This window comes from Aethina tumida, chromosome 5, assembly GCF_024364675.1.
Source record: "Aethina tumida isolate Nest 87 chromosome 5, icAetTumi1.1, whole genome shotgun sequence".
NCBI lineage: Eukaryota > Metazoa > Arthropoda > Insecta > Coleoptera > Nitidulidae > Aethina > Aethina tumida.
The window spans coordinates 24,963,660-24,991,190 of NC_065439.1; the positions used below are offsets into that span (position 1 = coordinate 24,963,660).

The 27,531-nt window shown below is 26.0% G+C and overlaps 1 protein-coding gene across 3 annotated transcripts in view; it reads left to right on the forward strand.

Annotated features, from left to right (window-relative positions):
- Positions 1 to 27,531, forward strand: part of LOC109603480 (TOX high mobility group box family member 4-A) — a 152,976-nt gene that overhangs the window by 77,403 nt on the left and 48,042 nt on the right. The window contains exon 2 of one of the 3 annotated variants that reach the window (XM_049968278.1): positions 10,314 to 10,371. The exons of the other annotated variants lie outside the window; for them this stretch is intronic. The gene's annotated coding sequence lies outside the window, so the exon portion shown is untranslated. The remainder of the gene's footprint in view (positions 1 to 10,313; positions 10,372 to 27,531) is intronic. 3 annotated transcript variants of the gene reach the window in all.

Consider the following 27,531-nt stretch of genomic DNA (forward strand, 5'->3'; position numbering starts at 1 on the left):
GTCAATCAATATTAGCAATTTGACTCTAATGAGGAAGAGAATATCATTTATTACTGAAATATGTCTCTTCTGTGGTTCATATAAAATGGTATATAAATTCTTAATACTGACAAAAGCATATATTGAAATGAAGATGGTTTGAAGATATCAAAACGACAATAAAGTTCGTAATAAGTTATTATGATCAGATGTAAAAACTGATAAAAAATGTTGATAAACTTTAAACAATATAAATGTGTTCAATTGATATTGATGAGTTGAATAGAAACGTGGATTTGGACACAAATAATGTTATATAAAATAGATGATGAAAGTGTCAGTTTCAATTTTACTAAACTGCAATTATAAACAATATACCATATATATCTATAGTAGTGGTCATATTACTGAAATATGTCTCTTTTGTGACTCATATAAAATGGTATACAAATTCTTGATATTGCTAAAAGCATCGAAATGAAGATGCTTTGAAGATATCAAAATGACAATAAAGTTCATAATAAGTTATTGTGATCAGGTGTAAAAACTGATGACAAATGTTGATAACCTTTAAACAATATATATATGTTCAATTGATATTGATGAGTTGAATAGAAACGAGGATTTACACACAAATATTGTTATATAATTTAGATAATAAAAGTGTTAGTTTTAATTTTACAAAACTGCAATTACAATATACCATATATATTTACAATAGTGGTCATAATTGTAGTAACTTTTTATTTTATGTGAACTGTTAAAATAATATTAATTTACTATTGTTGTTTTATACAATATTATAAAAACTACTATATCCTTATTCTATATTTTTCTGAATTGAGCTGGATATAAATATAGCAACTTTAATTTTTAAAGAGATTTTTAATTGTTTAATCTGTGTTATTTAATCTAATATTAACACATGGTACAATATCCTTTTTATTTCATAATTTTGGCCCATCTTTCTGGAATAGATTCGACCAGTTTTTAAGTGTACAACAAGTCTACATTCCTTCAATCTTTTTGAATTGTTATATGAATTTAAATTATGTTTATAAGGTTGTTTTAACCAATTCGTCACCATTTTGGATTTGTTTCACTGTGGGTATAAAAAACTTTTTGTGTAGTTTTGTCTCTGTAGGATGATACAATAATACAGTACAGAGTTGGTATAATTTTGTCCATTCAAAGATAAAAAATACGCAATTTTTTAAAGAACATAATTAGATTGACCAGTTGCATAGTAGACAGAGCACTAACGGGAAAAAACAATAAACATCCAATTCAACTATTACAGCTCTATATTTTAATATATTTTAATAAGTTGCTATAATTATGGCCACCATAAGATATTTGCATTAAAATCTTTATATGAAAATATTCGTTGTTACAAGTAACAGTAAGTATTTAAAGATTATTGCCATAATTTTATAGTTTCAACTTTTTTATGACCTTTTTATAGTTTTTAAAGCCATAAAAATTTAAATGTACTATCTGAATTCCAATCAAAAAGTTTAGTGGCTTGTGAACACATATAATGTAGCTTTAATAGACGTCAGGTTAACTAGACTACAATAAAAAGTAAAATAACGATAAATAATAAAATTAAAAACTTCCAGATCAACATTTATGATAATGAAATACCCGAGCAATTTGTAGTATCCGTGTAGCACTAAAATTTCACAACCGCCAACATGAACCAACTTTGGCCAATTTCGAATTTGTTTAGCATCGAATAGCAGAGCCATAGAGCCGGCGTAAGTGACAATGGCAGGCGACATGAAATCCTCAATATCAGCCCCGACGTAATTTACGACGGATTGTTACGAATCGCCGGTCAATATGCCATAACAAATCCATAAACCGTGCGGCATACGCCGCTCACCCCCCGGCCCCGTTCCCACGCAGCCACCCCCATCGTAATTGCATTAGGTTATCAAATTCGTAAACAAAACAGCACGGTGCAGCGGCGTGCATGTTCGGGCCCGGTCAAATTCAGATCGGCCGAGATTAAATGGTATCAATTAAATGCGCCCGCCCGACGACCACTTGTCCGACACAAACTATGTGTAATTGACTCGTCGACAATTTAATGTTTACACGTCCGAACACATTTCGATCTTTATCGGTGCCGCGGCTCATTATTCAAATTCGGGACGGGCGGACCGATCGGCGGACGCGTCCGCGGGACGGACCACACACCGGGATAAATGCCGATTTTACGTACGTCGACAATGATCCGCATAAATCACCGCGCGCTCGTACCGTTATTATTTCGCGGCGTTTCGGAGTGCCCCCATTGCGAGTCGGGGTAATTAATCGGGTCCGGGTGACCGTAATGGGTTTGGTATTTCGTTGTTGCGTTGTCCAGAGGAGGGGGTTGAAATAAAAAAAAAACTGGTAGTTAACAACTTATGAACAACATCACCGGAGATGTGCCGGAATTTCGGTGGGACAGGAAAATCCGGGTAACCCGTTTTCAAAAATTTTAAAAATATTTAAATATAAAACTTAAAAAAGTTGTAATTATTAAACTATGGCAATATTTTCCCATACTTAACGTCAAAAAAATCCAAAATTTTTACTATAACACATTAAAAAAAGATCATAAAAAAGTAAAAACTATTAAATTATGGCAATAATTTCTAATACTCACTGTCAAAAAGCCCAAAAATTTCAATATTACTTCTTCCAATATTTTTAGAATAATGTTAAAATTACATAAATTTTGAAAATAATGATAAAGATTAATTTTTTATGGAGTTTTTAATTATGAATGTACCGGAATTCCGGGCAACAGTAAAATCCGGAAGTGCTGAGCCCAATTGTGATCAGACCCGAACTGCAGAACCCAATTGTGATTCGACCAAAATTTTCAAAAATTTTAATAATCGTTAAATATAAAACAATAAACAAATCATAAAAAGTTGAAACTATATAATTAAACCCAAAATTTTTACTATGACTTCTTTCTATATTTTTAGAATTTTATTAAACTTACCTAAATTTTAGAAGTAATGATAAAAATTAAATTTTTATAGTGTTTTAAATAAATAATTTTAATTATGGAAGTACTGGAATTCCGGGGAACAGTAAAATCCAGAATTTCTGAGCCTACTTATGATCCGGTCAGAATTTTCAAAAGTTTTAATAATAGTTAAAAACAAAACTATAACAGGTAATAAAAAAGTTGAAACTATTAAATTATGGCAATAGTTTCTAATATTTACTGTCAAAAAGCCTAAAATCTTCAATATTACTTCTTCCAATATTTTTAGAATTTTGTTAATTACATAAATTTTGAAAATAATGATAAATATTAATTTTTTATAGAATTTTTAAATAAACAATTTTAATTATAAATGTATCTGAATTCCGGGCAACAGTAAAATCCGGAACTGCTAAGCCCAATTGTGATCAGACCCGAAATGCAGAACCCAATTGTGATTCGACCAGAATCTTCAAAAATTTTAATAATCGTTAAATATAAAACAATAAAAAAATCATAAAAAGTTGAAACTATATAATTACGACAATAATTTCCAATATTTACAGTCAAAAAAACCAAAATTATTACTGTTACTTCTTTCTATATTTTTAGAATTTTATTAAACTTACATAAATTTTAGAAATAATGATAAAAATTAAATTTTTACAGTGTTTTAAATAAATAATTTTAATTATAGATTTACCGGAATTCCGGGGAGAATTTTCAAAAATTTTAATAATGGTTAAAAATAAAACTATAACAGGTAATAAAAAAGTTGAAACTATTAAATTATGGCAATCATTTCTAATACTTACTGTCAAAATCCCAAAATTTTCACTATTACTTCTTCCAATATATATATAATCTCTCAAATTTTCTTATAAAAATTTTATTATAAATATCTCATATTTCCATAAATGTTTAAAAATTTTTGTATAGAAATAATTATTAAATTTCCTCTCTATTTCTGAAAAAAATCAAAAAAGCCCAAATTTTAGTCCTATTACTTATTCCTACATTAAGAATTATATTAGAATTTTAATGATTATATACACAATAACATATGTATCTATAATTTTGTATAATCTGTTGTACAATAATAATTACAAAATGATTAAAAATGAAGAAAAAATTTGGAGTGCATTACTTTAATAAACGAAGATATATATACAAAATGACTAATACGTAATCATAATTTATTTTCAGAACTTGGCCTACATCTATTATCAACATACACAGTATCAGCTTCTGAATATTGTCTTTCCGAATAAACATTAATTCCTGGACTAAATATAAACTGCTGAACAAAATTAGTTAAAACAAGTAAAGTTATATAATATTTTCCAGATTGAAATTTTTTAAATCACTCATATAAACATTGAAACTGAAGATAAAAAGTCCGAATGACTTCATTCAATTCTTCACTACTTTTATTACATACATAATCATTATTTTTATAACATATGTAACTATAAAACGGTGAAATTATTACAGCAATATCTAATTCTTCTGATGTGTTACAAACAACTAATTACTCTTTTTTTAATTTTAATTATTTAATTTTTTTATAGGCAATTACGAAAGGATAATAATTTTCTATCTAATAAAATTAAAATTATGACTAGGCAAGTAATTATTATTTATTTTTCAATAAACAGTTTTTATGACTGTACACAACTATTATTTTTCGAACAACAACACTTTTACTGCTTTATAAATAATTAATATATCCTTCGAGATAAATTTGTTGTTTAATGTTTATGTTTAATTATAAAATTAACACTATAATTTATAACATTTTGCACTTTATTACATGTTATTTAAACTAATACAAAATAAATATTTTCTTTTATGATGAAGATTTAGCAGTAAAATAAGTTTGACAGGAAATTTTAGTCATTAGTATTATTATCATAATATTTTTTATCCGATTTTAATCTGCTAGGCCACTAAATGTTTGTAACTAAATAAATTGCCAATTAGAAAAATGTAAATAAACTAAATCAAACACAAAAAAATTGCGTGGAATTTGAAGTTTCATCAACCGTAATTCAGACATTTTTCATCATATCGAAACTGGACAGGTAATTTAATGGTCTTTCTAACCAAACCAATTTACCTCGATCAGAATTGACGTTCACTCTGGATGCTGGGTTAAGTAAAATAATAAATTGAATATATATAAATATCCTGATTTCTAAGTCTAATTGTACTAAAATTACTACTACTATTACTCAAATGTGATCTGAAATTTCTCCATTTATAAAATTGAAATATGTTTTTGCTACCTAATAATTCACTGTTGTATCATTCAATATTACAAGGTTATATACTACATTCTCCCGGTTCTTTTTTAAGAGCAATTACTGAGATCCATAATTTAATGAACTCAAAAAAATAATTGATAAATTAATACAAGATTATCTCACAAACAGTAATTTAACGTTGCTTTTCATTAATACCATGATGTTAATAAATATCCTACGTACAAATTAAATAATTTATTGCTGCTCACATACCCCAAAATCATTTCAAAGGCGTCAAATTTGGAAAAACCTAACAACTGCCGGATAAATAAATTAAAGCTTACGCTCAATTCACCTTATGATTTGTGACGGATCACATAATTGAATATTACAGCAAGTTTTTTGTACATAATTACTGGCGTATAATAGTTCGACGATCGCAGTAACTGTGCCGAAAAAATTTTCCTTCGTTTTTGTCGTGGCCAATTCGCAATTCATTCCGGTGGAATTTTTGTCCGTTTGTGTGTCAGTCCGGCGGTCCGTCGAGGTCAGATCGGAAGCGGTGCGGTGTGACGCGTGAAGTTTGCGGGACCCCGCTTGTAGTAGTCAATCGATGTCACATCGTTTGCGTCTAGCCGTGTTTAATGATAGGTATGCACAACTTGTTGCCGACGTCTCGGACTGCATAATTCTCGTCCATTTTCACGTATACGTCAATTATTTATAAAATAGGAAGGCACATTAATTGATTATCACTTCCTATATGCGATATATTAATACGTAAGTTAGTAAATTGCAATTGCGCATGCGTGGTAGATTCTGCTCATGCGCATTTATTTGAAAACAACTAAATTTTCATATTTCACACTTAAGTCACTTGTTTAACGAGATTTTTTGTGTAATTCCCCACTGAAATTTATGTTATTATATTTGCGTTGCACAATTAACTTTTAATTTAAAAAGTTTCAAAAATTTGTTTAGTATAAAACTCAATTTCATATTTTATATGTAACACGTGTTAACAATATTTCAAAACAGATTTCAATTTAGATTAAATGATTTATGACCCTAACTATGTATGTCTTTTATCACCGCATATGTTTCTTGAACAATATTGTCCGTACATGTGTTCGTAACATGTGTAGGTGTAGGTGGCAATAAATAATAAAAGTTTATAATATCCATAACGCTTGCTAATTCACCTAAAACAAACCGCATCGACACCATCGAAATCCCAACACAAACAAACCGGCCAACGACCAAAAATAAACGAGATCACGGACGGATCATCGACACACGGGACCCACGTGTCGGCATAATTGTCGAAAAACAACGACACCGGGTCCACCAGGAAGGACCGACCGACCGTCCGCCTGTTGTGCGGGGGAAACGTCTGCCCCCGTGTCAGCCTCCCATCGAGCGTGTGGAGAGCCCGACGGACACCTGTTATGCGGTCGTGGAGAGCGCGAGAGAGCGAGTCCGACGCCGCGGGGCGAGAGGAGGAGACGGTCGTGCGGCGTGAGGTGTCGGTGCCCCGGTAGGGGGGGACGGTCGCGCTCCGGGGGTGGACATCGGTCGCGTGCCGCCGAAACCGCGAAGGCGGCGATGAGTAGCGGTTTCGCCCGGTGTGCCAGACACTCGCCGCATCCCGGATCGCCTTTCGACGTTGACGGATCGACGTCCTCTTACTCCTCCTCCTCCTCCAACTTGCACGATAATTTCGTGACGGACTGACGTGGCTCTTTGAAAGGCTCGAAAGGGTTCGTCCCCCGCAATGACCGATCGATTTGTTTGTTTACACGGATAACCGCAAATTAAAATCGGTGATGCCGTGTTGGCCGTTAAAAACGGGCCGTTCATTAACATGAATTTTACAACGCGACCTGAACAACCCGTAAACCGATCCGAGTTAATTGCGACAAGCGTTCGACGAGGGTGATTAGTAAACGGGTTTTAATAATTGGGTTGTTTTATCCGATTTTTTTACCTTTTGTGCTAAAACTTTGCACGTTATTGGTGAAATGATTTCACTAATTTTCGGGCGTCAAACTGTAACATTTTATTAATCAAATTAATCGGAATTGGGTTGAAAGAAGTAAACGAGAAAGTATTCAAAAATCATCGTCAATTTATTATTGTCAGCTTCACACGTCCAACATCTTGAATCAAAGAGAGAAATCAGATGTCACAACATCTTTAGTCTCTAAAATTATAACATCAATTTCTTTAAATACACTTTTACAGTGCCTATTGTAAATATATAATTATTTATTATTAACTGTTGTTAGGAAATTATATTTCAGATATTATATAATTTATAATAATATGTTTTATTCAACGTATCGAATGGAGGAGACAAAAACTCGTCACATTAACAATAAATAATTATTATGGCAATTACATAAAACATTATGTAATTTAATAGTTATAAATATTTATTATTAATTATATTTTACAAATAATTATTATTGAAAATATAAGTTAAGGAAAGTAAATCTTCTCATTTGTCTTAAATGACACTGTTACATCAAAAATAAATAAAACGACTTATATAAATCAGGAGTTTTGTCAAATAATATAATAACATTAATAAACAGTATGATGTGTTAATTTAAAAAAAAAATACAAAATAAATATAGAAAATATAAGAAAAACAGAAAATCTGTCCAACTACAAATACATTAGATTTATTTAATATTTATATTTTGAACAATTAAAAAAACTAGCAAAATATAAAATATTTTTATAAAACCAAATATTTGAAACTACATATTCTCAGAATATACATAGTAATATATTTTATGCGTTTTAAAAAAATTTAAAAACGTAACATATAAATTTTTGAATATTTATTAATTTATTATTAATAATTCATGTTTAAAATATTATTATAATTTTTAATTTAATTTTCAAATGGATTCTAAAAAGTCTAAAAATGTAAATGTAATTTGTAAAACACAGAAAAATATTGTAAATATAAAATTATTAAGGAATTTATAAATTTTTATATTAATAAATGATAATTATTATTTGAATTTAATACCATTTTCATAACATATTTACTTTTAATTATTTATTAAAAATTTTCGTAATTTTCTAATAATTTTATTAATTTACTTATTTAGAATATTATGAATTTTAATTTAATTTTAAAATGGCTTCTAAAAAGTCTAAAAATGTAAAAGTAAAAGTATAAAAAGTTTGTAATATGTAAAACACAGAAAAATATTAAAAATATAAAATTATTAAGGAATTTATAAATTTTGGAATTAATAAATGTTAAATATTATTTGGATTTACTGATATTCTCATAACATATTTACTTTTTAATATTAAATATTTTTTGATTATCTAATAATTTTATTAATTTATTTATTTAAAATATTATGATTTTTATTTTAATTTTAAAATTGGGTCTAGGAAGTCTAAAAATGAAAAGGGTAAAAATATAAAAATTTTGTAATTTGTAAAACGCAGAAAAATATAAAATTATTAAGGAATTTATAAAATTTGGTATCAATAAATGTTAAATATTATTTGAATTTACTATTCTCATAAAATATTTACTTTTTAATATTTATTAAATGTTTCTTGATTTTCTAATAATTTTATTAATTTATTTATTTAGAATATTATGATTTTTAATTTAATTTTAAAATTGGGTCTAAGAAGTCTAAAATTGTAAAAGGTAAAAATTTAAAAAGTTTGTAATTTTTAAAACACAATATTAAAAATATAAATTATTAAAAAATTTAATGTTTATCAAAGATTTTCTTAATTTTCTAATAATTTTATTAATTTATCAAGAATTTCTTATTAATAATTAGTGTTTCGAATCATTATTATGATTGTGGTGTATAAGAGAATATAATATTTGTAATTTGTTAAAGATAAAAAGTTGTTACAAATAAATTCCAAAATATATTTGTTACCTGTTCAATTTATAATTTGAATATATTTTAAAAATTATTATTATCGATATTGTTGGAAAAAAGCAGTGCAAATGACAAAAATAATAAATAGAAATTAAATATAAAAGAATTATCTTTCAACTGAAATTGTTTTAGAAAATGATTAATCTGACGTAACAATACAATTACATTTTTGTTTATTTTCGAAAAGATATTTTTTTTACTTTTTCCTTTATTTTTGAAATTTTGGAGATGTTGTATATCTTTATAAATTAACAAACATAACCTGTTGATGAAGTAAATGAAAAAATAGCAGAGAAGCTTTTTTAACTTTTAATTTCTAATGACCAGTTAGCACTGCTAATGTAAACGTCAATAAATCATTGTTTTCCCAATTTTAATTACCCAATTAAACAACAGTTTTGTGTTAAATTGCATTTAATTTCACAAAATTGATTTCGAAAATTCGTTTGTTTATTTTATTGTCCAATCATTAAAATCCTATTTGCAATATTCTAATTGGAAATAAAGATGTCACTTAAAAATGTTTTTGATAAATGTTTATTGCATTATTGCATAATATAAAGTTAATACTAATCAATGCAGCAAATTAAGTGCAAATTATAAAACTTTTCAGAAAGCCGTAAGAAAAAAAATGCAATTAAATAAAAATATACTTGATATGCATAACACAACTGCCACTCAAGTCACATTTAATTGTGTTTTAAGACATTTTACAGACATTCACTGTATGTGAAATCTTCATCGACTCCGGCCCGAGGCGATTCAAGAAACTCGGAAAGATTTCACATTTGAATACCGTTCAAAGTAATAAACATTAAAAACTAACATACAATTAATCTGAGACACATTTTACGCAGCTCACATTAACGTTCCAGTGTTTTATGCACTTGAAACATTACCAAGTATTCATTCCTAATACCGTTCGTCCATTATGTGATCTGTTCAATGATGATGTCTATTTCCAGCCCATAATTCACATGTAACTCTTCCATTCTGTCCGACACAATGACTACGAAATTACGGTCGATCAGATTCAAACTATTTACGTCACATCCCACTGTAGTGATATGTTGATTAGATTGAAAATAAACAGTTAATCTAATTAAAATCACACAAGACCACACTTAATCGACTCACAACAATTTGTTATGAATCTTTCAGATTGTCAGTGTCGGTCAGTAACAAGTCTCTGTGTAAATGCAATAAGGTCCCGAGTTAGGTAAGTCTTTCCAGTGGCTATTTTAACGCAATTTTCATTCTGAACGCCTCTCGTTAAAATTCATTGACCAGTTTTCGATAAAGGGGGGTGTGCGAATTGAAAGTATATCTTTTCTACGTGTCTCCAATACGATACGAGGAAAATTTCCTAGGGGGCCGAAGATAAGGGACCTTAACACTGTATAAATAGATTACCGAGTCTAAATTAATGTCTTGCTGAAGCACGTAAATTATCAAATGACGTTATAGTTGCAGTGGTATTAAATTATTAGATTTACACAATGGATTTGGTTTGATTAATGGCAGCCAGTAACACAAATGTGACTGTATAAATTATAGCAACTTTGTTCTAATCACTAAAGACACACACACACACAGAAGGATAATAAATATGCAACATTCGATAATTAAACCATTTGAAACACCTTTAAACGCATCTCTGATGCGAACACGTTTTAATTGAGCAGCGGTTCGACAGAGATCCACTGAATTATCATCAGCCGCATCACTTATCACACTGTAATTTTGTATTATTAGTTTTAGACTGCTTAAAAATCGAAAATACATGCACGTCCATTAAAGTTTGTAATTTAATCGGAACCAGTGTGCCCATTATCCAATTTCCTGTAACGACCTTATCTGGTCTGGCCATCGATATAATTAAAATCCTACACGATTTAATAAAAATCCGTGTATGTGATGTAGTGGCATCTGTTCGTACACATGTAAGAGTTATTTAATATAAATTTTTTTAAAATTAACTTTATCTTAATTGACATTTTAGGTTATCAAATAATTAAGAACATCAAGAAGTTAAATAAATTTTTCACATGAGAATAAATATTTGAAAAATGCTATAATTAATATTTTACATAATTTCAAATTAAAAATATAAGAAAATATATTTATAACATATTGATTAATGAATTAAAGACACTGTTTATTGATTAAATTTTTAAAAGTCATTATTTCATCTTATTTATAATTTTAAAATAGGTTTATAGGTCCTAAAATAATTAAAAATATCTAAAAGTGTCCGAAGTAATATAATAGAAATTTTTTAATTTGTGTAACAAAAAACATAATTTATTGCTAAGTCATTAAACATAAATTATAATTAATTTTCACACATACCTACTTAACACTTACACTTGAGACTTGCCAAATAGAATATATCTAAAAAAATTAATAAATCATGTAATTTCAGCGTTTATTATTATTTTTTTTTTTCAAATTTTCGGATTTTCGACATATTTTTCTTACTTAATTTTTGAAAATTACAAATTATTTATGAATTACAAATTGTATATTTTTTATTTATAAAATTTTTAGATTTTTGGGCTCCATTTTAAAATTGAAATAAGAGATTTGAGATTTAAGTAACTAAATTAAATAATTTTAAGTAAAAATATAATAAATAATAAAAAATAAATATATTCAATTTCGTTCTTTCAATTTTTTTTTATTTATTTAAAATTTTGTTATTTTATTTGTTGGATATATTTATGTAATGTTTTTTATAAATTCTTTACCTTTTTGGATTTCATTTTAAAATTTTAAAAAGCAAAGTTGTAATTTCAAAGTTTATTTTTTTTTTTCAAATTTAGACAGATTTTCGACACATTTTTCTTACGTATTTTTTGAAAATTATAAATTATTTACAAATTACAATTTGAATATTTTTTTATTTATAAAATTTTTAGATTTTTGGGCTCCATTTTAAAATTAAAATAAAAAAGATTTAAGTAAGTAAATTAAACAATTTTAAGAAAAAAATATAATAAATAATAAAAAATAAATATATTTCAATTTCTTTTTTTTTCATTTTTTTAATGTTTTCAATTCAAATGTTTTTTATAAATTCTTTGACTTTTTTGGATGCCATTTTAAATATTAAAAAAGAAGAATTAAGTAATTAAATAATTTTAAATAAAAATATAATGAATAATAAAAAATAAATATATTTCAATTCCTTTTTTCAAATTCTTTTTAACTCATCTAAAATTTTGTATTTTTATTTGTTGGATATATATATTTTTTTATTAAATGGTTTTAATTTAAATGATTTTTTTTTTACTCCATTTTAAAATTGAAAAAAAGCAAAATTAAATAAGTAATTAAATAATTTTAAATAAAAATATAATAAGTAATTTATATAATGAAATTAAAAAATTATGAGAATATCAATCAATTCTAATAACATTTTACATTTACTTATCTCATTTTTTTTTTTTCATTTATTGATAATTTATATAAATTTTTCTACATTCAACATTTTTAGATTTTTAGAACCTTATTTTAAAATTAAAATAAAAACTACCTTTTGCCTATTTAAAACATTATTTAATAATTTTATAAAAATACTTAAAATTAATTAAAAATTTAATAAATAGCAAAAAATAAATATATTTATTGAATTTTATTCAATTCAAATAATATTTATTAATCTTCATTTTTATTTTTTGTAGTATTTTGATAACTTTTGTTTCTTAACCTTTTGAATCACTTTTTTTTCATTTTAAATATCTTTTATAAATATTAATTTTATAAAATTATTAAAAAATTAAATAAAAATAAATATATTTTGAAAATTTATTCATTCCAAATGAAGTCAAAATTGATAATTTATTGCCATTTTTAGCTTTTAGAATAATTTTTTGTATTTTTTTTTTTCTTTTCATTATTATATTTAACGTTTCCAAATTAAAAATTTAGTTTTTATTTATGGTGCAATGCCAAACCTGTTGTGAAATAAACAAAGTAGAAGTAATGTGGTGACTTAAGTCCCTTGACAACATATAAGAGTGTTTGCTCATAATAATAGTTGGTAAATTGTTTTTAAATTGATGCAATAATGTCGGTCGTTGTTGATCCTTCATAAGAATAAAACAAATGCATCCCAAAGAATATTGATGTTAGTAATAAGTGAGGAGGGCTGGTCAATTACCCGCAGATAAATCGATGAGAACGAGATAAGACAACGTAACAGCCAACAAATCAGTGTTATCAAGATATATGATTGATGATGGAAAAACAAAAACCATATAATTATATAAAATAAAAGTCGAGAGAAAAAAAAAGACAACAACAAGCAACAACAAAACTGGTTCCTCCTCCCACCTAATGCAATGAACATCGCATCGTTTGTCGACACGATCTCCGTCGGGTCAATGGTCATAGAATTATTATTTTCCCATAATATTAACCCCCCGTTTATCCCCCCCAAACCCCCGCGCCGACGTTGCCACGGAACGTACGTGCAACCAACAATTATGATATATTACCAACATTGCAAGAAAATTGATTTCTATCGTGCCTTAACAGCCATTCGAATTGTACACGACACCGAAACGTATTACCAGAATCTTAATCAATGTGTTAAGTATGTGTCAAACGTAATTTACGACCGCATTGTCCAATAAAACTATTATGTATTGTTATTGAATTAAGATTACGCGTCGAGTGCGTTTCTTTTTGTTGTGGCTTGTAATGTTTTTATGGTATTTAGATAAGGCCAATCAAATTTGAATAAAATCGTCCTCAAACATAAATAAACACACAGTCGATTAAAACGTCTCGTCTGGGCTTCGAGCGTCGAAGAACGAAACCAGTTTTTTTATAAAATGCCCCTTCGAACATTTTATAATTTTAAATTGTTCTTCGACGTTAATTTGAACGTCATTATCTCAAGAATTTTTATTATCGATTATGTGCTTTTATAGCGAAAATAAATATTCGATAATTCATTCCAAATTGGATGAATTATTAAAACAAAAATTAAATCATTAATGGTACATTTCATAACATTAATCAAAATGAGATTAGTAGTTTTGAGCCTTTCTTGATCCGTCATCATGTTTAATTAAAATTGTTGCATGGAACGAAGCAACAATTTTAAAATTTAAAAATGATCTAAAAATATCCGTATATTAAAAATGTGAATGGGAGATTTTTCTGTCAATGCATTAAATCTCTAAAATTCTACAAAAAAAAAATAAAAACTATAGATTTGAACCCCTCAAAATTTATTTAAAAGCATTTAAAAAATGAAAAAAAAAAAAATTGTTTTATTTGTCTAATTAAATCTAGCCTATAAAATTGATTATTTAATTTAATGTAATTAATTCATAAAATAATAATTATACATAAAATATATTTTTTTTTAAATTTTTTTTCTTTTTTTTACAAAATAATTTTCTGAACATATATAAATAATTAAAAAAAAAAATTCATCCCCAAAATTTATTTAAAATCATTTCAAATATTTTAAAAATTCACTTAAAATTTGTTTCTTTTGTCTAATTAAATCTGGATTACAAAATTTAAAGAATATTTAAAAAAAAATTCTCTTAAAGTATGAATTTAATTTTTTTAATGAAAACATTAATTATATTTAGAAAATATTTTTAATAATTTTTATAAAAAGTTCTGCACATTAATTAAATGTAAGTAATTAATATTTAATTTTATTTTATTTAAAATTTTGTATTTTTTAGACTTATTTTTTATATTTATTTTTTAGACTTATTTGGAAGTAAAAACAACTATTCATATTCTTTTACTTTTTTGGGCTCCATTTTAAAATTTAAAAAAAGCAAAATTAAGTAAGCAATTAAATAATTTTAGATAAAAATATAATATTGAGAATCAATTTTAATAATATTTAACATTTATTTTTCTTAATTCCTTAAATTTATTGATATTTTATTATTTTTAAAAGTTTAATCAATTTCTTTGTTATCTCTGATTCAAATATTTTTTATAAATTCTTCTAGTTTCAACATTTTTAGATTTTTAAAACCTTATTTTAAAATTAAAATTACCTATTTATTGAATTATTAATAAAATTATAAAAATATTTGAAAATTAATTAAAAATTTAATAAATAGTAAAAAATAAATATATTTATTGAATTTCAATCGATTCAAATATTTATTGTCTTCAATTTTTTTTAAATATTTTGATAATTTTGTTTTTTAGCTTTTGAAACAATTTTTTTTCATTTTAAATATTTTTTATAATTATTAAATTTATAAAATTATTAAAAAAATAAATAAAAATTTAAAATGTAAAAAAAAATAAATATATTTTGATTTCAATCAATTCAAATGATAAAATTTTATTAATTTCAAATTAAGTCAAAATTGATAATTTATTGATATATTGATATTTTTAACTTTTAGAATAATTTTTCCTATTTTTTTTTTTTTTTCATTATTAGTTTTATCTTTTCTAAACTAAAAATTTTATAGAAAATTTATTTTAAGAATGGTTCTTAAAATAAAATTATCTCTTAATGTGTGAATTTAAATTTTTTGATGAAAACATTAATTTTCTGTATTTAGAAAATATTTTTAATAATTCTTACTACTCATTATTTAGAAATAAGTAATTAATAAATTAATTGTTCCTCCCAAAACAATACCTACAATTGATAAAATTGTATAAAATATATATTTTTTTTAAAACTACCAATTTTTCTCATTTTTTTGTTAAAAAATAATTCTCTGAACACAAAAGAAAAATATAAATAATTTTCAAAATTTTTTAGACTTATTTGGAAGTAAAAACAACTATTCATATTCATATTTCTTTCGATTATTATTTGTTTCTTTTTTATTATTTCAGAGTGACCTTCTGAATATTTTATACTACTTTAACATCATTATTTCAAGAATTTTAATTGTCGATTATACGTATGCTCTTTAAAAAAAATAAAATATAACTGAACATTATAAAATTCATCCAACCAATCCAAATTATTAAAACAAAAATAGAATCATTAAAAAACATGCTTGCAACATTTCACAACCTTAATAAAAATAATGATTAGCAACATTTCGAACGTTTCTTGATCCGTCATCACGTTTAATTAAAATTATAACACAGAACGAATTTTAATTCGCTAATTAAATAAATTCGCCCAGTTTTTTAATGTCCGCATAAACAATTTCGTTAAAAAATTAAACGGCGTAACCCATGATGATTGCAGCGGACAAATAAAATATCCCGGCGGTGGGCACACGTTCCAATTTAAAAATTCCACCACCGACGGCGAACCCGATCACGCATATGAAACGAGCCGGATCCACGTCCGGGTTGGGGAATTGTTTTCGCGGGGGGGAGGTTCTATATGGATTCCACGTACTCAATTGACGAGTCGCCAATTCTGATCAGCATACGAAATTGTCTGTTTAACGGTGCACGGGGACGCAACAACCCCCCCGGTAGGTGGGAAAAAGTAAAACAACTGAAAAAACACCACTGCCGCCGCCGCCGCCGCCGCCCCCACCGCCGCGTCTCTGTATTTAATTACGAGTTTTATTTTTGGGACCAACCGCGTTGCGCCACGTTTTCCTGTTTTTGTTTCTGCACCTTTTTTTTTTTTTTCGTTCGTATTATTTCGGCGGCGTCGCATTTCCCCCCTTTGTGTGTGCGGGACGCGTTCTTCGTTTTGCATCGGTCGTTTATTGACAAAGCGACGTCGAAATGTATCGAAACGAATCGAAAATCCGCGGGGATGAAAACGTATTTGCAGGGTACGAAAAAACAACCAGACTCTCCATTTGAATACGCCAAATTCTAGATTCGATTTTGCGATATTACGTTATCTGCTTTTTTTTCTATTTTAGCCGACCGTTTATTGAGTTAAATGATTTATAGTGTTTTTGGGATTTTTCCTAAGTGAATTTAATGGATTTGATACTTATTGATGTGCTCGTGTCATTGAGAGTTCTGCCTGGTTAAATAAACAATTTGATTAGGAATGGTGAACGTTTTAATGACGCTTAATGTTGATTTATCTGAGAGAAAACACAGTTTTTTAATTCACTGTAAATTTAATTTTTTGAGATATAAATATTAAAAAAATTAATAATGCTATTTTTCAATAGTAAATGGGTTTATTTACTTTTGGTGATATAAATTTCAATAAAATTTAAAAAATATCCTTTTATTGAAAGTCGTAATAACACCAAATTTCAATAAATTCTGTGAGGACAAAATATTTTGTTTTTTTTATTCACAGTTAAATGAATTTATTAATTTTTGGTGATATAAATTTCAAAAAAAAAATTAAATTTATTTTTTTAATGAAGGCTTTATTAACACTTAATTTCAATAAATTCTGTGAAAAAAAATATTTTGTTTTTTATTCACAGAAAATGGGTTTATTTACTTTTGGTTATATAAATTTCAATAAAATTTAAAAAATATTCTTTTATTGAAAGTCGTAATAACACCAAATTTCAATAAATTCTGTGAGGTCAAAATATTTTTTTTTTTTTTATTCACAGTTAAATGAATTTATTAATTTTTGGTGATATAAATTTCAAAAAAAAAAAAATTAAATTTATTTTTTTAATGAAGGCTTTATTAACTCTTAATTTCAATAAATTCTGTTAAAACAAAATATTTTGTTTTTTATTCACAGAAGATGTGTTTATTTACTTTTGGTGATATAAATTTCAATAAAATTTAAAAAATATCCTTTTATTGAACGTCGTAATAACACCAAATTTCAATAAATTCTGTGAGATCAAAATATTTTGTTTTTTTTATTCACAGTTAAATGAATTTATTAATTTTTGGTGATATAAATTTCAAAAAAAAAATTTAAATTTATTTTTTTAATGAAGGCTTTATTAACACTTAATTTCAATAAATTCTGTTAAAACAAAATATTTTGTTTTTTATTCACAGAAAATGGGTTTATTTACTTTTGGTGATATAAATTTCAATCAAATTTAAAAAATATCATTTTATTGAAAGTCGTAATATCATCAAACTTCAATAAATTCTGTGAGTTCAAAATATTTTGTTTTTTTTATCCACACAATTTATTAATTTTTGGTGATATAAATTTCAATAAAATTTAAAAAATATCCTTTTATTAAAAGTCGTAATAACACCAAATTTCAATAAACTTTGTGAGATCAAAATATTTTGTTTTTTCTATTCACAGTGAAATGGGTTTATTAATATTTGGTGATATAAATTTCAATAAAATTTAAAATTATCCTTTTATTAAAAGGATTTAAAAGGACATAATTTCAATTAATTTTTTATGTGCTTTAAATTTCAATAAAACACATAAAATATCTTTTTAAATAGATTATATATATTATTGTAATTAAATTACATTTTCCATTTTCCTGGTAGTAGTAGAGACAAGTTTAATATAAATATTTAAAGTTCTAATTACACTTAATTTTGATTAAGCTTTAAGAAAACAAATTATCGAAAATTGTTTGGTGATATTTTCAATAGATTATTTTCAATAGAATATACTATAAATAAATTATATTTTCCAATTTTCTACTTAAATAAACAATTTTATTAAAAATGCTGAGAAATTTTTATTACTGTGAAATTCTTCCTCATTAACTGTAAATTTTTTTATTACACAAATTAATAGAATAATATAAATATATTTTCTATTTAAATTACATTTTAAGAATATCATAAGTAATGAAACAATTATGGTATAGTTTCAATAAATAATAAAATTTATCTTTTATCAAAACTAAACATTTTATTAACTTTAAATTCATAAAACTGAAAAAATATGTGCTTATACATTTTAGATTTAATATTATTACGTTTGAAGTCATTTATATAACTGTTTCCTTAAATATAAAAATACAATGTGGGACAAACAGTAAAGTTTTTAGACGGAATATTTTGAAAAATAATACGTTTTAGTGCATGCAATTCTGAAACTCACAATTACTTGTAATCAACATAAAATTGAGATGAACTTTCATGTAACAGTATCTGTAAAATTGTAAAATTTGAATGGTAATTTTACACTTGCTTTAAATACCATTATATGTTTAAATTAATGTATCTAATTAATAAAATACTTAAAAAAGATTGGTATTTCAAAATAAAAGAACAGTATAGTTGAACCTTTCAAACATTATTTTAAATCCATTTAAAGATTATTCTAATAAAAATATTTTAACTCTTTCAAAATTTTGAAATAATTTTAAAAACTTTTTTAATATGTTAAAAATTCTCTTGGATATCTTGGCTTTGGACTACTCATTTTTTGTTTGTTTTTGAGAATTCATCTAGTTTAATAAAATAAAATATATTAGACATACATTGCCATAAAACTATACAAATATATTTCTAAAATAAATTTAAGACATATTTAAGATAAGTAACGTTCATTAATACACTTATCTAATCATCAAATTAATTAAAAATGTATTTAAATCTACAAAGTTACTGAGGATTTCTTCTTAATTTTGATGGTGCAGCGATGAAATTGAAAAATATGTTACAACAAGCTTTTACAATTTTTTGAAGAGTTTTAATTGGATAACAATTTGGAATAGTGCTCTGAAAAATAACACATACATACTATAAATCAAGAACCTTACAAAAACATTGTAATCAACATAAAATTAAGATTAACTTTCATATAACAGTGTTAAACCTGTAGAATTGTAAAATTTGAATGGTAATTTTACACTTGCTTTAAACGCCATTATTCATACATAAACAATATATTGTTTAATATATTGTTTAAACATAAGTTGCCTATAACAAAGGTACTGTAATAAAACAATCTTTGTTATGACTCGTGGTAAACGCCGTGTCGAAAACGATGGCGAGTCGAATTGGTGGCCAGTTAAAATCGACAATAATTGCGATACGTTCAATGTCGCGTCGATCCCATCGAAAGTGAACATCCAGTTCACGTCGGGCCGCAATCCGATATTTATGAAATGGAAAACGCATTTTCAACGACCCGTCCCGTCACAAAATCGGGGCGACATTTAAGCCGTTAATCCCGCCATCGACTGGCTTTAAAACCGCTCGTCGATTAACGCCCCGCAACATAATTACGCACAAAAAAACCCCAATCCATTGAAAAATCAAAGCTCGCACCGTCGACACGTTTCAACGTGGCGTTAAAACTACGACAAGTCGTCACGCGTCACGCAAAATAGTGCGGGGAGCGCGTGCAACGACGGTCGGGCCGGACCCGGGGCCCGGAATCCGGATCCTCGCTCTCGAATGCCGGACATCGTCGGTAGTGTTTGTTGTGGCTGCCGTATTCGTGTACGGCCGCTACGCGGTTCCCTTCCTCCGCGGACGTGTGCGTCGAAGGAAGAGGGTCTACGACCCGCAGCCCGAAGGCTCCGGTGCCTCGTGATACGTCGGACCTCTGACCCCGCGAGTGGTGCGCTCGCCTCGTCCCGCCGACGTCTCGTTCCTTCGGATACCTGTTCTTGTGCGCCTCTCTTCTCTCTGCCACCCCGTGTCGTTACTTCTTCATTTCGAATCGGTTGTCTATTTCGTGTTATCGGGATGATGAGGAATCTATGTATCTGGTCGGATATGTGGAATGTTTTAATGAGTCACTTCGGCATTAAAGCTTTCAAGATTACGGATTTATGTTGTTGGAATATCATATGGAATTCCATAAAAGTGTGATTTGACCAATAAAATTTAATGTTTAGTTTTACTGTTTTATAAATTTACACGATTTATACATGTGTATGCATTTTAACAGATTTGATAACGGATTTGTTTATTTAATCGCCGATAAAAGTGATAAGGAATTATCTAGTAACAGTCGTTTAAATTTGGGGATATTATATAATAATACAGTATATATTATAATAAATAATAATATAGTATACAATATATTAAATAAATTTTACTCAGGATCGTAAGAGAAACTAAGAGAAATATTTTTTTTACTTATTTTTAATCTTGAATTTCGAAAGTTGAATATTCAGTGTTATTTAAAAAATATATACCAGTTATCTACTGTGTATATATTTAAAGTTAACTAAAAAATATTGTAACTCAATATACTTTTATTAGAAACTTTTTATCCCATTTCTCAGACAACCCTTTTTACTCCCTTAATCAATAATCCCAATATTTGTTTAAATTTAATTAAAATAAAAAGTAGTTATATTATTTTGATGCCATTTAAGATTATAAAAATATTATACCTAATTAAATTCTCGTATCTACATTAATTTTATCAGAAATATTGTAAAAATTAATTTCATTATAATATTAAAATGATAAAAGAAACTTTGAAATTTAGACATATTTGTATCAAATAATTTTTATTTAAAACGTTTTTACAAATATATTTTTGGTTTTAAGTTTCATAATTTGAATTTTCAATGTTATTAATATAAAATATTCTAAGATTACTGTTCAAGTTTGATTTTTAAAGCTCAAAATTTTGTAATCAGATATACATATATTAAAATTCAATTTATAAATATTTTCACTATACACTTCTTTACAGAAACTTTTTATGCTATTCACTGGACTATCCTAAATTAAAAATTCCAATATTTATTTAAATTTGAGGATATTATCCAGATTAATAAAATAAAATGTATTTATATTATATTATTTTGATGCAATTTAAGATTATGATAATATTATACCTAATTAAATTCTCAAACCTACTTTAATTTTATCAGAAATATTGTACAACTTAATTTCATTATAACATTGCTTAAGATGGTAAAAGAAATTTTGAAATTTAGACATATTTGTAACAAATACTTTTTATTTAAAACGTTTTTTTCAAACATATTTTTGGTTTTTAGTTTCACAAATTGAATTTTCAGTGTTATTAATATAAAATATTCTATGGTTACTGTTCAAGTTTGAATTTTAAATCTCAAAATTTTGTAATCAGATATGCGTATATTAAAATTCAGTTTATACCAATTTTCACTATACACTTCTTTACAGAAACTTTTTATGCTATTTACTCCCTAAATTAAAATTTCCAATATTTATTTAAATTTGAGGATATTATCCATATTAATAAAATAAAATGTATTATTATAATATTATACCTCATTAAATTCTCAAACTTACTTAAATTTTGTCAGAAATATTGTAAAAATTAATTTCATTAAAATTCAAAATTATTATTTACAGAAAAAATCCCAAAGTTTGTTTAAATTTGAGAAAATTATTCAGTTTAATAAAATAAAATTATTATTATTATATAATACATTAAAAGCTTAAATTTTAACAGAAATATTAAAAAAAATTCATTTTAATATTGCTTAAGATCGTAAAAGAAACTTTAGATATTTAAAATAAAAAATATATAACTTAAAAAGCTCAAAATATTATAACCCAATTTACATATATTAAAAAATTTAACTTTATGAATATCTTAACTAAAAATTCCTTTTAAGAAACTTTTTCCTAATTTATGCGACCACCCCTTCGTACCCCCTTAATCAAAATATTAATGAAATCGTTTCAGTTATAAAACCCTTTAATGTAGCATAAGATCTTTCGATTAAATTCGTCCCTTTTATATTTAGTTTCGACACCCCCGAAAATACATCAAAACGAACTTCATTAAAACTTAATGTTTAATTTTTGTGCGACTAAACAAATATTTTATTACGTAGTGGAAGGTGAAATTATCTTGATTAGTAATTTTACGTTCTTGGAAAAATGAGCAATCACACTAACTAGAATCAGCAAATTGCAGACCATTATTACGAACTGCTCAAGATATTTTCATGTAATTAGTTTAATGCAAAAGGTTAATTAGTTTTTATTTAATTATACACGGCAGCGATTTATTAAACCAGTTCCCGGGCAACACACTTTATTAAACTTTGTAACAGATAAAGATCAGTTATTAGATTCCCAATAATTTATTGTATCGTTCTGTTTCGATATTATGAAAAATAACGAATATAATGTTTATTATGGAGATTTTTTCTTCAGATTCGAAAATAATGGTCGTCACTAATAACTGGTTGTAGCCTTTTATTATTATGTTAAATTATATAGAACGATGGTAATGTTTTAAGCTAAATTAAACCAGTGAATGGTTCTCACAAATTACACGTATAGGTTTTTGTACCATAATGATAGAATTTTCATTTGATTAATACCTTGATGTAAAAAATGGCTATTCGTATGTTTGTTGAAGTGTCAATTACAGTTTGTGGCACTAATAGTAAATTGGCGGCAACAATTAAAGGAAATTACTATTACGTTTTAATGGAACTTATTTCTTTTAAAGTCGAAGTTAAGACATTAATTAATTGTCCCATCTAAGTTGTAAAATGAGAAAAAACCCTTAAAAATTAATTAACAAATTATGTTTTAATAACTTTTTAAAATGGACATTTTGGTTTAAATATTGTGAGATAAAGTGTGCACTTTTTTACTGTGGAATGTTGTTAAAATTGAAAACCATTAATTAATTTTTCCTTTAATCAATCTATGGTGTAGAAATTAAGTCTTTCTATTAGTTTTTAATTAAAATAATATTGTTTCTGTCATTTTCATTATATTAATATTATTTTATATAATTGAATGACTTGATTGAAACACAATTTTAGAAGATATTTCATACATTATTCAAAAATAGAGTTAAATTAACTGATTTCCATGTTAAATAATGAAATATATGAATATAAATATAACATTTTGTATAAGAAACAAGATTGAAATATAGGTTTAATATGAAAATTGGCCAAATTTGCATATAATTGTCCCAGGCTGGACCATTATCATTATATGTACAAAATATTCTGGTAAATAACGGTTTCTGATTATTCCACCTTCATCCAAAATTACAGTTGTTAAAACGACATTTGATTAAGATCTCCAACTAACAGCAAAACTTGTCGACAAGCAATCAAGCCAGGTGAAATGAAACCGAATTGATAATTTCGTTCCCAAACAAAACAGCCACAAGTTTTTATTTTTAGATTTCCGAATCCATTAACTTGCCGGTTTATTCGTCTGCCATTTCAAAACGTTGTTGAACATCATTAAACGCACACACACACCGACGAATCATCGCATCGAACCGATTAACCGAAATAATAAAGTCGTATCTGTTTTTGTGTTGCAGGTAAGAAATCCACCCTCTGACCGTCGACACCGCTGATATTACTCGGGGGGTAAGTAGTCGCCTAATTAAATTTCTGTTTGGCACCCTCTGTCGGACGGCACTTGTGCAAAAACGGGGATGTTTTCTTTCGCTACCTAGACGAATCGACCCTCGATTGTGGCCAGTCGTTTGCAAGCGAAGTACGGCGACGGACAAAAGATCACGAGTTTTGTAGTACAGTGTGTTTGGAGTGTTTGTGTGCGTGTGTGTCCGACGTGGAATGTGTGTCAAATATTTCGAATGTTTTAATAGTGTTTCACGTTGAATTATTATTTTTTTTAGTGACCTGTTGAATTTGTAAGTGGCTCAGTTTGTAATTTTTAGTAGTGTTGGGAGTTTTATGTATTTTTTAAAAAAGCCGGTGTTAATATATGTTAATATGTATTTTGTGCAGCTGCTAAAATGAGTTTCTTTCAAATTTAAGTTTTATTCAAAATGAATAAGATATTCATTAAACTTTATCCCACATTTTAAATACGTAGAACAATAAATTTCTTGTGTAGTGAATATTCTTTTGAGGAAAAGATGTTTAGTCTAAAAAGTAATGTTTTTTAGAAATTTGTGGTTTAATCAATCTCTTCTGAAAAATTAACTTTATGTCATTTTCTTTTCGATTTATGGAAAAACTTATTAAATATTTCTTTTTATGAGTTTATAGAAAAAATGGTATTAAAACAATTATTTTTGTGTCATACCTAAAAATATTATATATACTCATAATTATTACCATTATTCTTCTGAGTTTATAAAATGAAAATGACATTAAAAAATATATAATTGTCATATCCAAAAAATAAATTCTTTTCATAATTATGACCTTTATTCTTTTATATTTATGAAAAAAATTGGCATATTTAAAAAAATATATTCTATGTATAATTATGGTGTATCTTTTTTAAGTTTATGGAAAAAATGGTATTAAAAATATTTTAATGATATCTAAAAAAATATTTTGTCCATAATTATGCCCATTATTTTTCTGAGTATATAAAATATAATGGCATTAAAAAGTGTTTATTTTATTGTCATTTCTAAAAAATATATACTGTTCATAATTATGTCCATTATTCTTCTGAGTTTATGAAATACAAATAGCATTAAAAAAAATATTTTATTATCAAATCTTAAAAATATGTTCTTTCCATAATTATGCCATTTATTCTTCTGAGTTTAAATACAAATACAAATGGCATTAAAAAAATATTTTATTATCAAATCTTAAAACTATATTCTTTCCATAATTATGCCATTTTTTCTTCTATGTTTCTATGAAAAAGATGTATGCAAAAAAAGATTATTTTGTTTCCATATTTTAAAAAATATTTTGTTTATAATTATGATGTTTCTTCTTTTAAGATTATGGAAAAAATGGCATTATAAAAATATTTTAATACCATATTTTAAAATGTACTTTCTTCATAATTAAGCCCATTCTATGAAATAAAATGGCATTAAAAAATATTGTTTTATTGTCAGATCTAAAAAACATTCTGTTTCTTTAAAAAATTGACATAAAAATATATACTCTGTTCCTGAAAAAATGGCTTAAATAAGATTATTTTATTGTTATATATAAAAATTTTATTCTGTCCATAATTATGCCCATTATTCTTCTGAACTTATAAAATAAAATGGCATTAAAAAGTTAATTTCATTGTCGTATCTAAAAAATATATTTTGTTAATAAATATGTCCATTATTCTTATGAGTTTATGAAATAAAAATGGCATTAAAAAAATTATATTATTGTCATATCTAAGAAAGTATAAAAGTTTATAAAAAAATGGTACTTACAAAGATTATTTTATTGCGATATCTTAAAAAATACTTTGGTATTTCTTATTTTTATTTCATGGAAAAAATGATTTAAAAAAATTATTTTAATGACAATCTAAAAATATATACTTTGTTCATATTTATGCTTTTTCTTCTTCTGAGTTTGGTATTGAATTACATTATTATCTATTAATTATTAATAATTATGTCTAAAAACTATTTGAAAGAAACTTTTTTAATAATAAATAAGCTTGTTAAGCAGAACATTGAAAAAAAAGTGATTAATCTTTTAAAAAAAGTAAATGTATGAAATGTAAAAATATTTATTTCTCAAAGAACCTGACTATCTTTAACTACAAATGAAAGTTCAATTGTTTTAATTCGTCATTAATCCATGTGGCATTTCTTATCTATACATAAACGACTGAAACGGTAAAATCCATGTTAATTTTACATGAACAGTTAATGAAACCGACTGTTAATTGCTATTTAACAGAAAGTAAATAATTAACGATCATTCAGTTTTATCCGTATCTAAAAATAGTACTGTACTGGATTTTCTCATCGCCATTTCGTCGTATTTTCTCAAAACTCATCATCATCATCATGATGAACGCACACATTATATATTCTTTTGTGAAACGGATTTTGTACCTGTTTTATCGAATGATTTAAAACCCTTAAACGTTAATCCCGAAAGACGTTCGAAAATTGTGAACGATCACCGCACCTGTCGTCTTCAAAATAAACTTCAAGGGCAGCATTTCACCATCTGTTTCTCTTGTGTATTTTTAGGCCTTGCCACGTTGGGGTAGAAATTAAAATTTTAGTCCGGAATTTGTGATTTTATTATACAACATCTGTAAAATTACATAAATAATTTCTACAATATTAAAAACATAAAACGTCAGGTTAAGTTGTGTGTTTTTAACATTAAAATAATAAAGTAAATATATTTTTTCATTGTTATTGTAATTTTAATAAAGAACGTATAATTTCAGCTGAATAAACAAGTTTTAAAATAGAAAATGTGGAACAATATTATCATACCCATTAAAATAATAAATTAATAATTTCAAACAAGTTTCTAATTTAATTTCTATTTGGCTTAAACAAACATTTATAAAACGTACAATTTATAAAATAACCATCTGTTCAATTCAAAACTGAAACGTTTCAATAAAATTAAATCAACCGAAATTATTTCGTCGGTTGGAACGTTCCCAGCAAAAGGCACATTCGTATTTGCCTTTCCTAAAGGGCAGGTTGTAAATTAAGCCGCATGTGTGTATTTAAAAATACAAATTGTTTACAAACACGTACGGCGTTTAATGTGCGTGTAAATAAATTCAAATTATATGAAAAACGTCCCGACTGATAACAACGTTTATTATATTCCTGATTTATGGACGTTATGCCGGTTTGCTTCTTTCACAACTGAGCACTCAACATTTG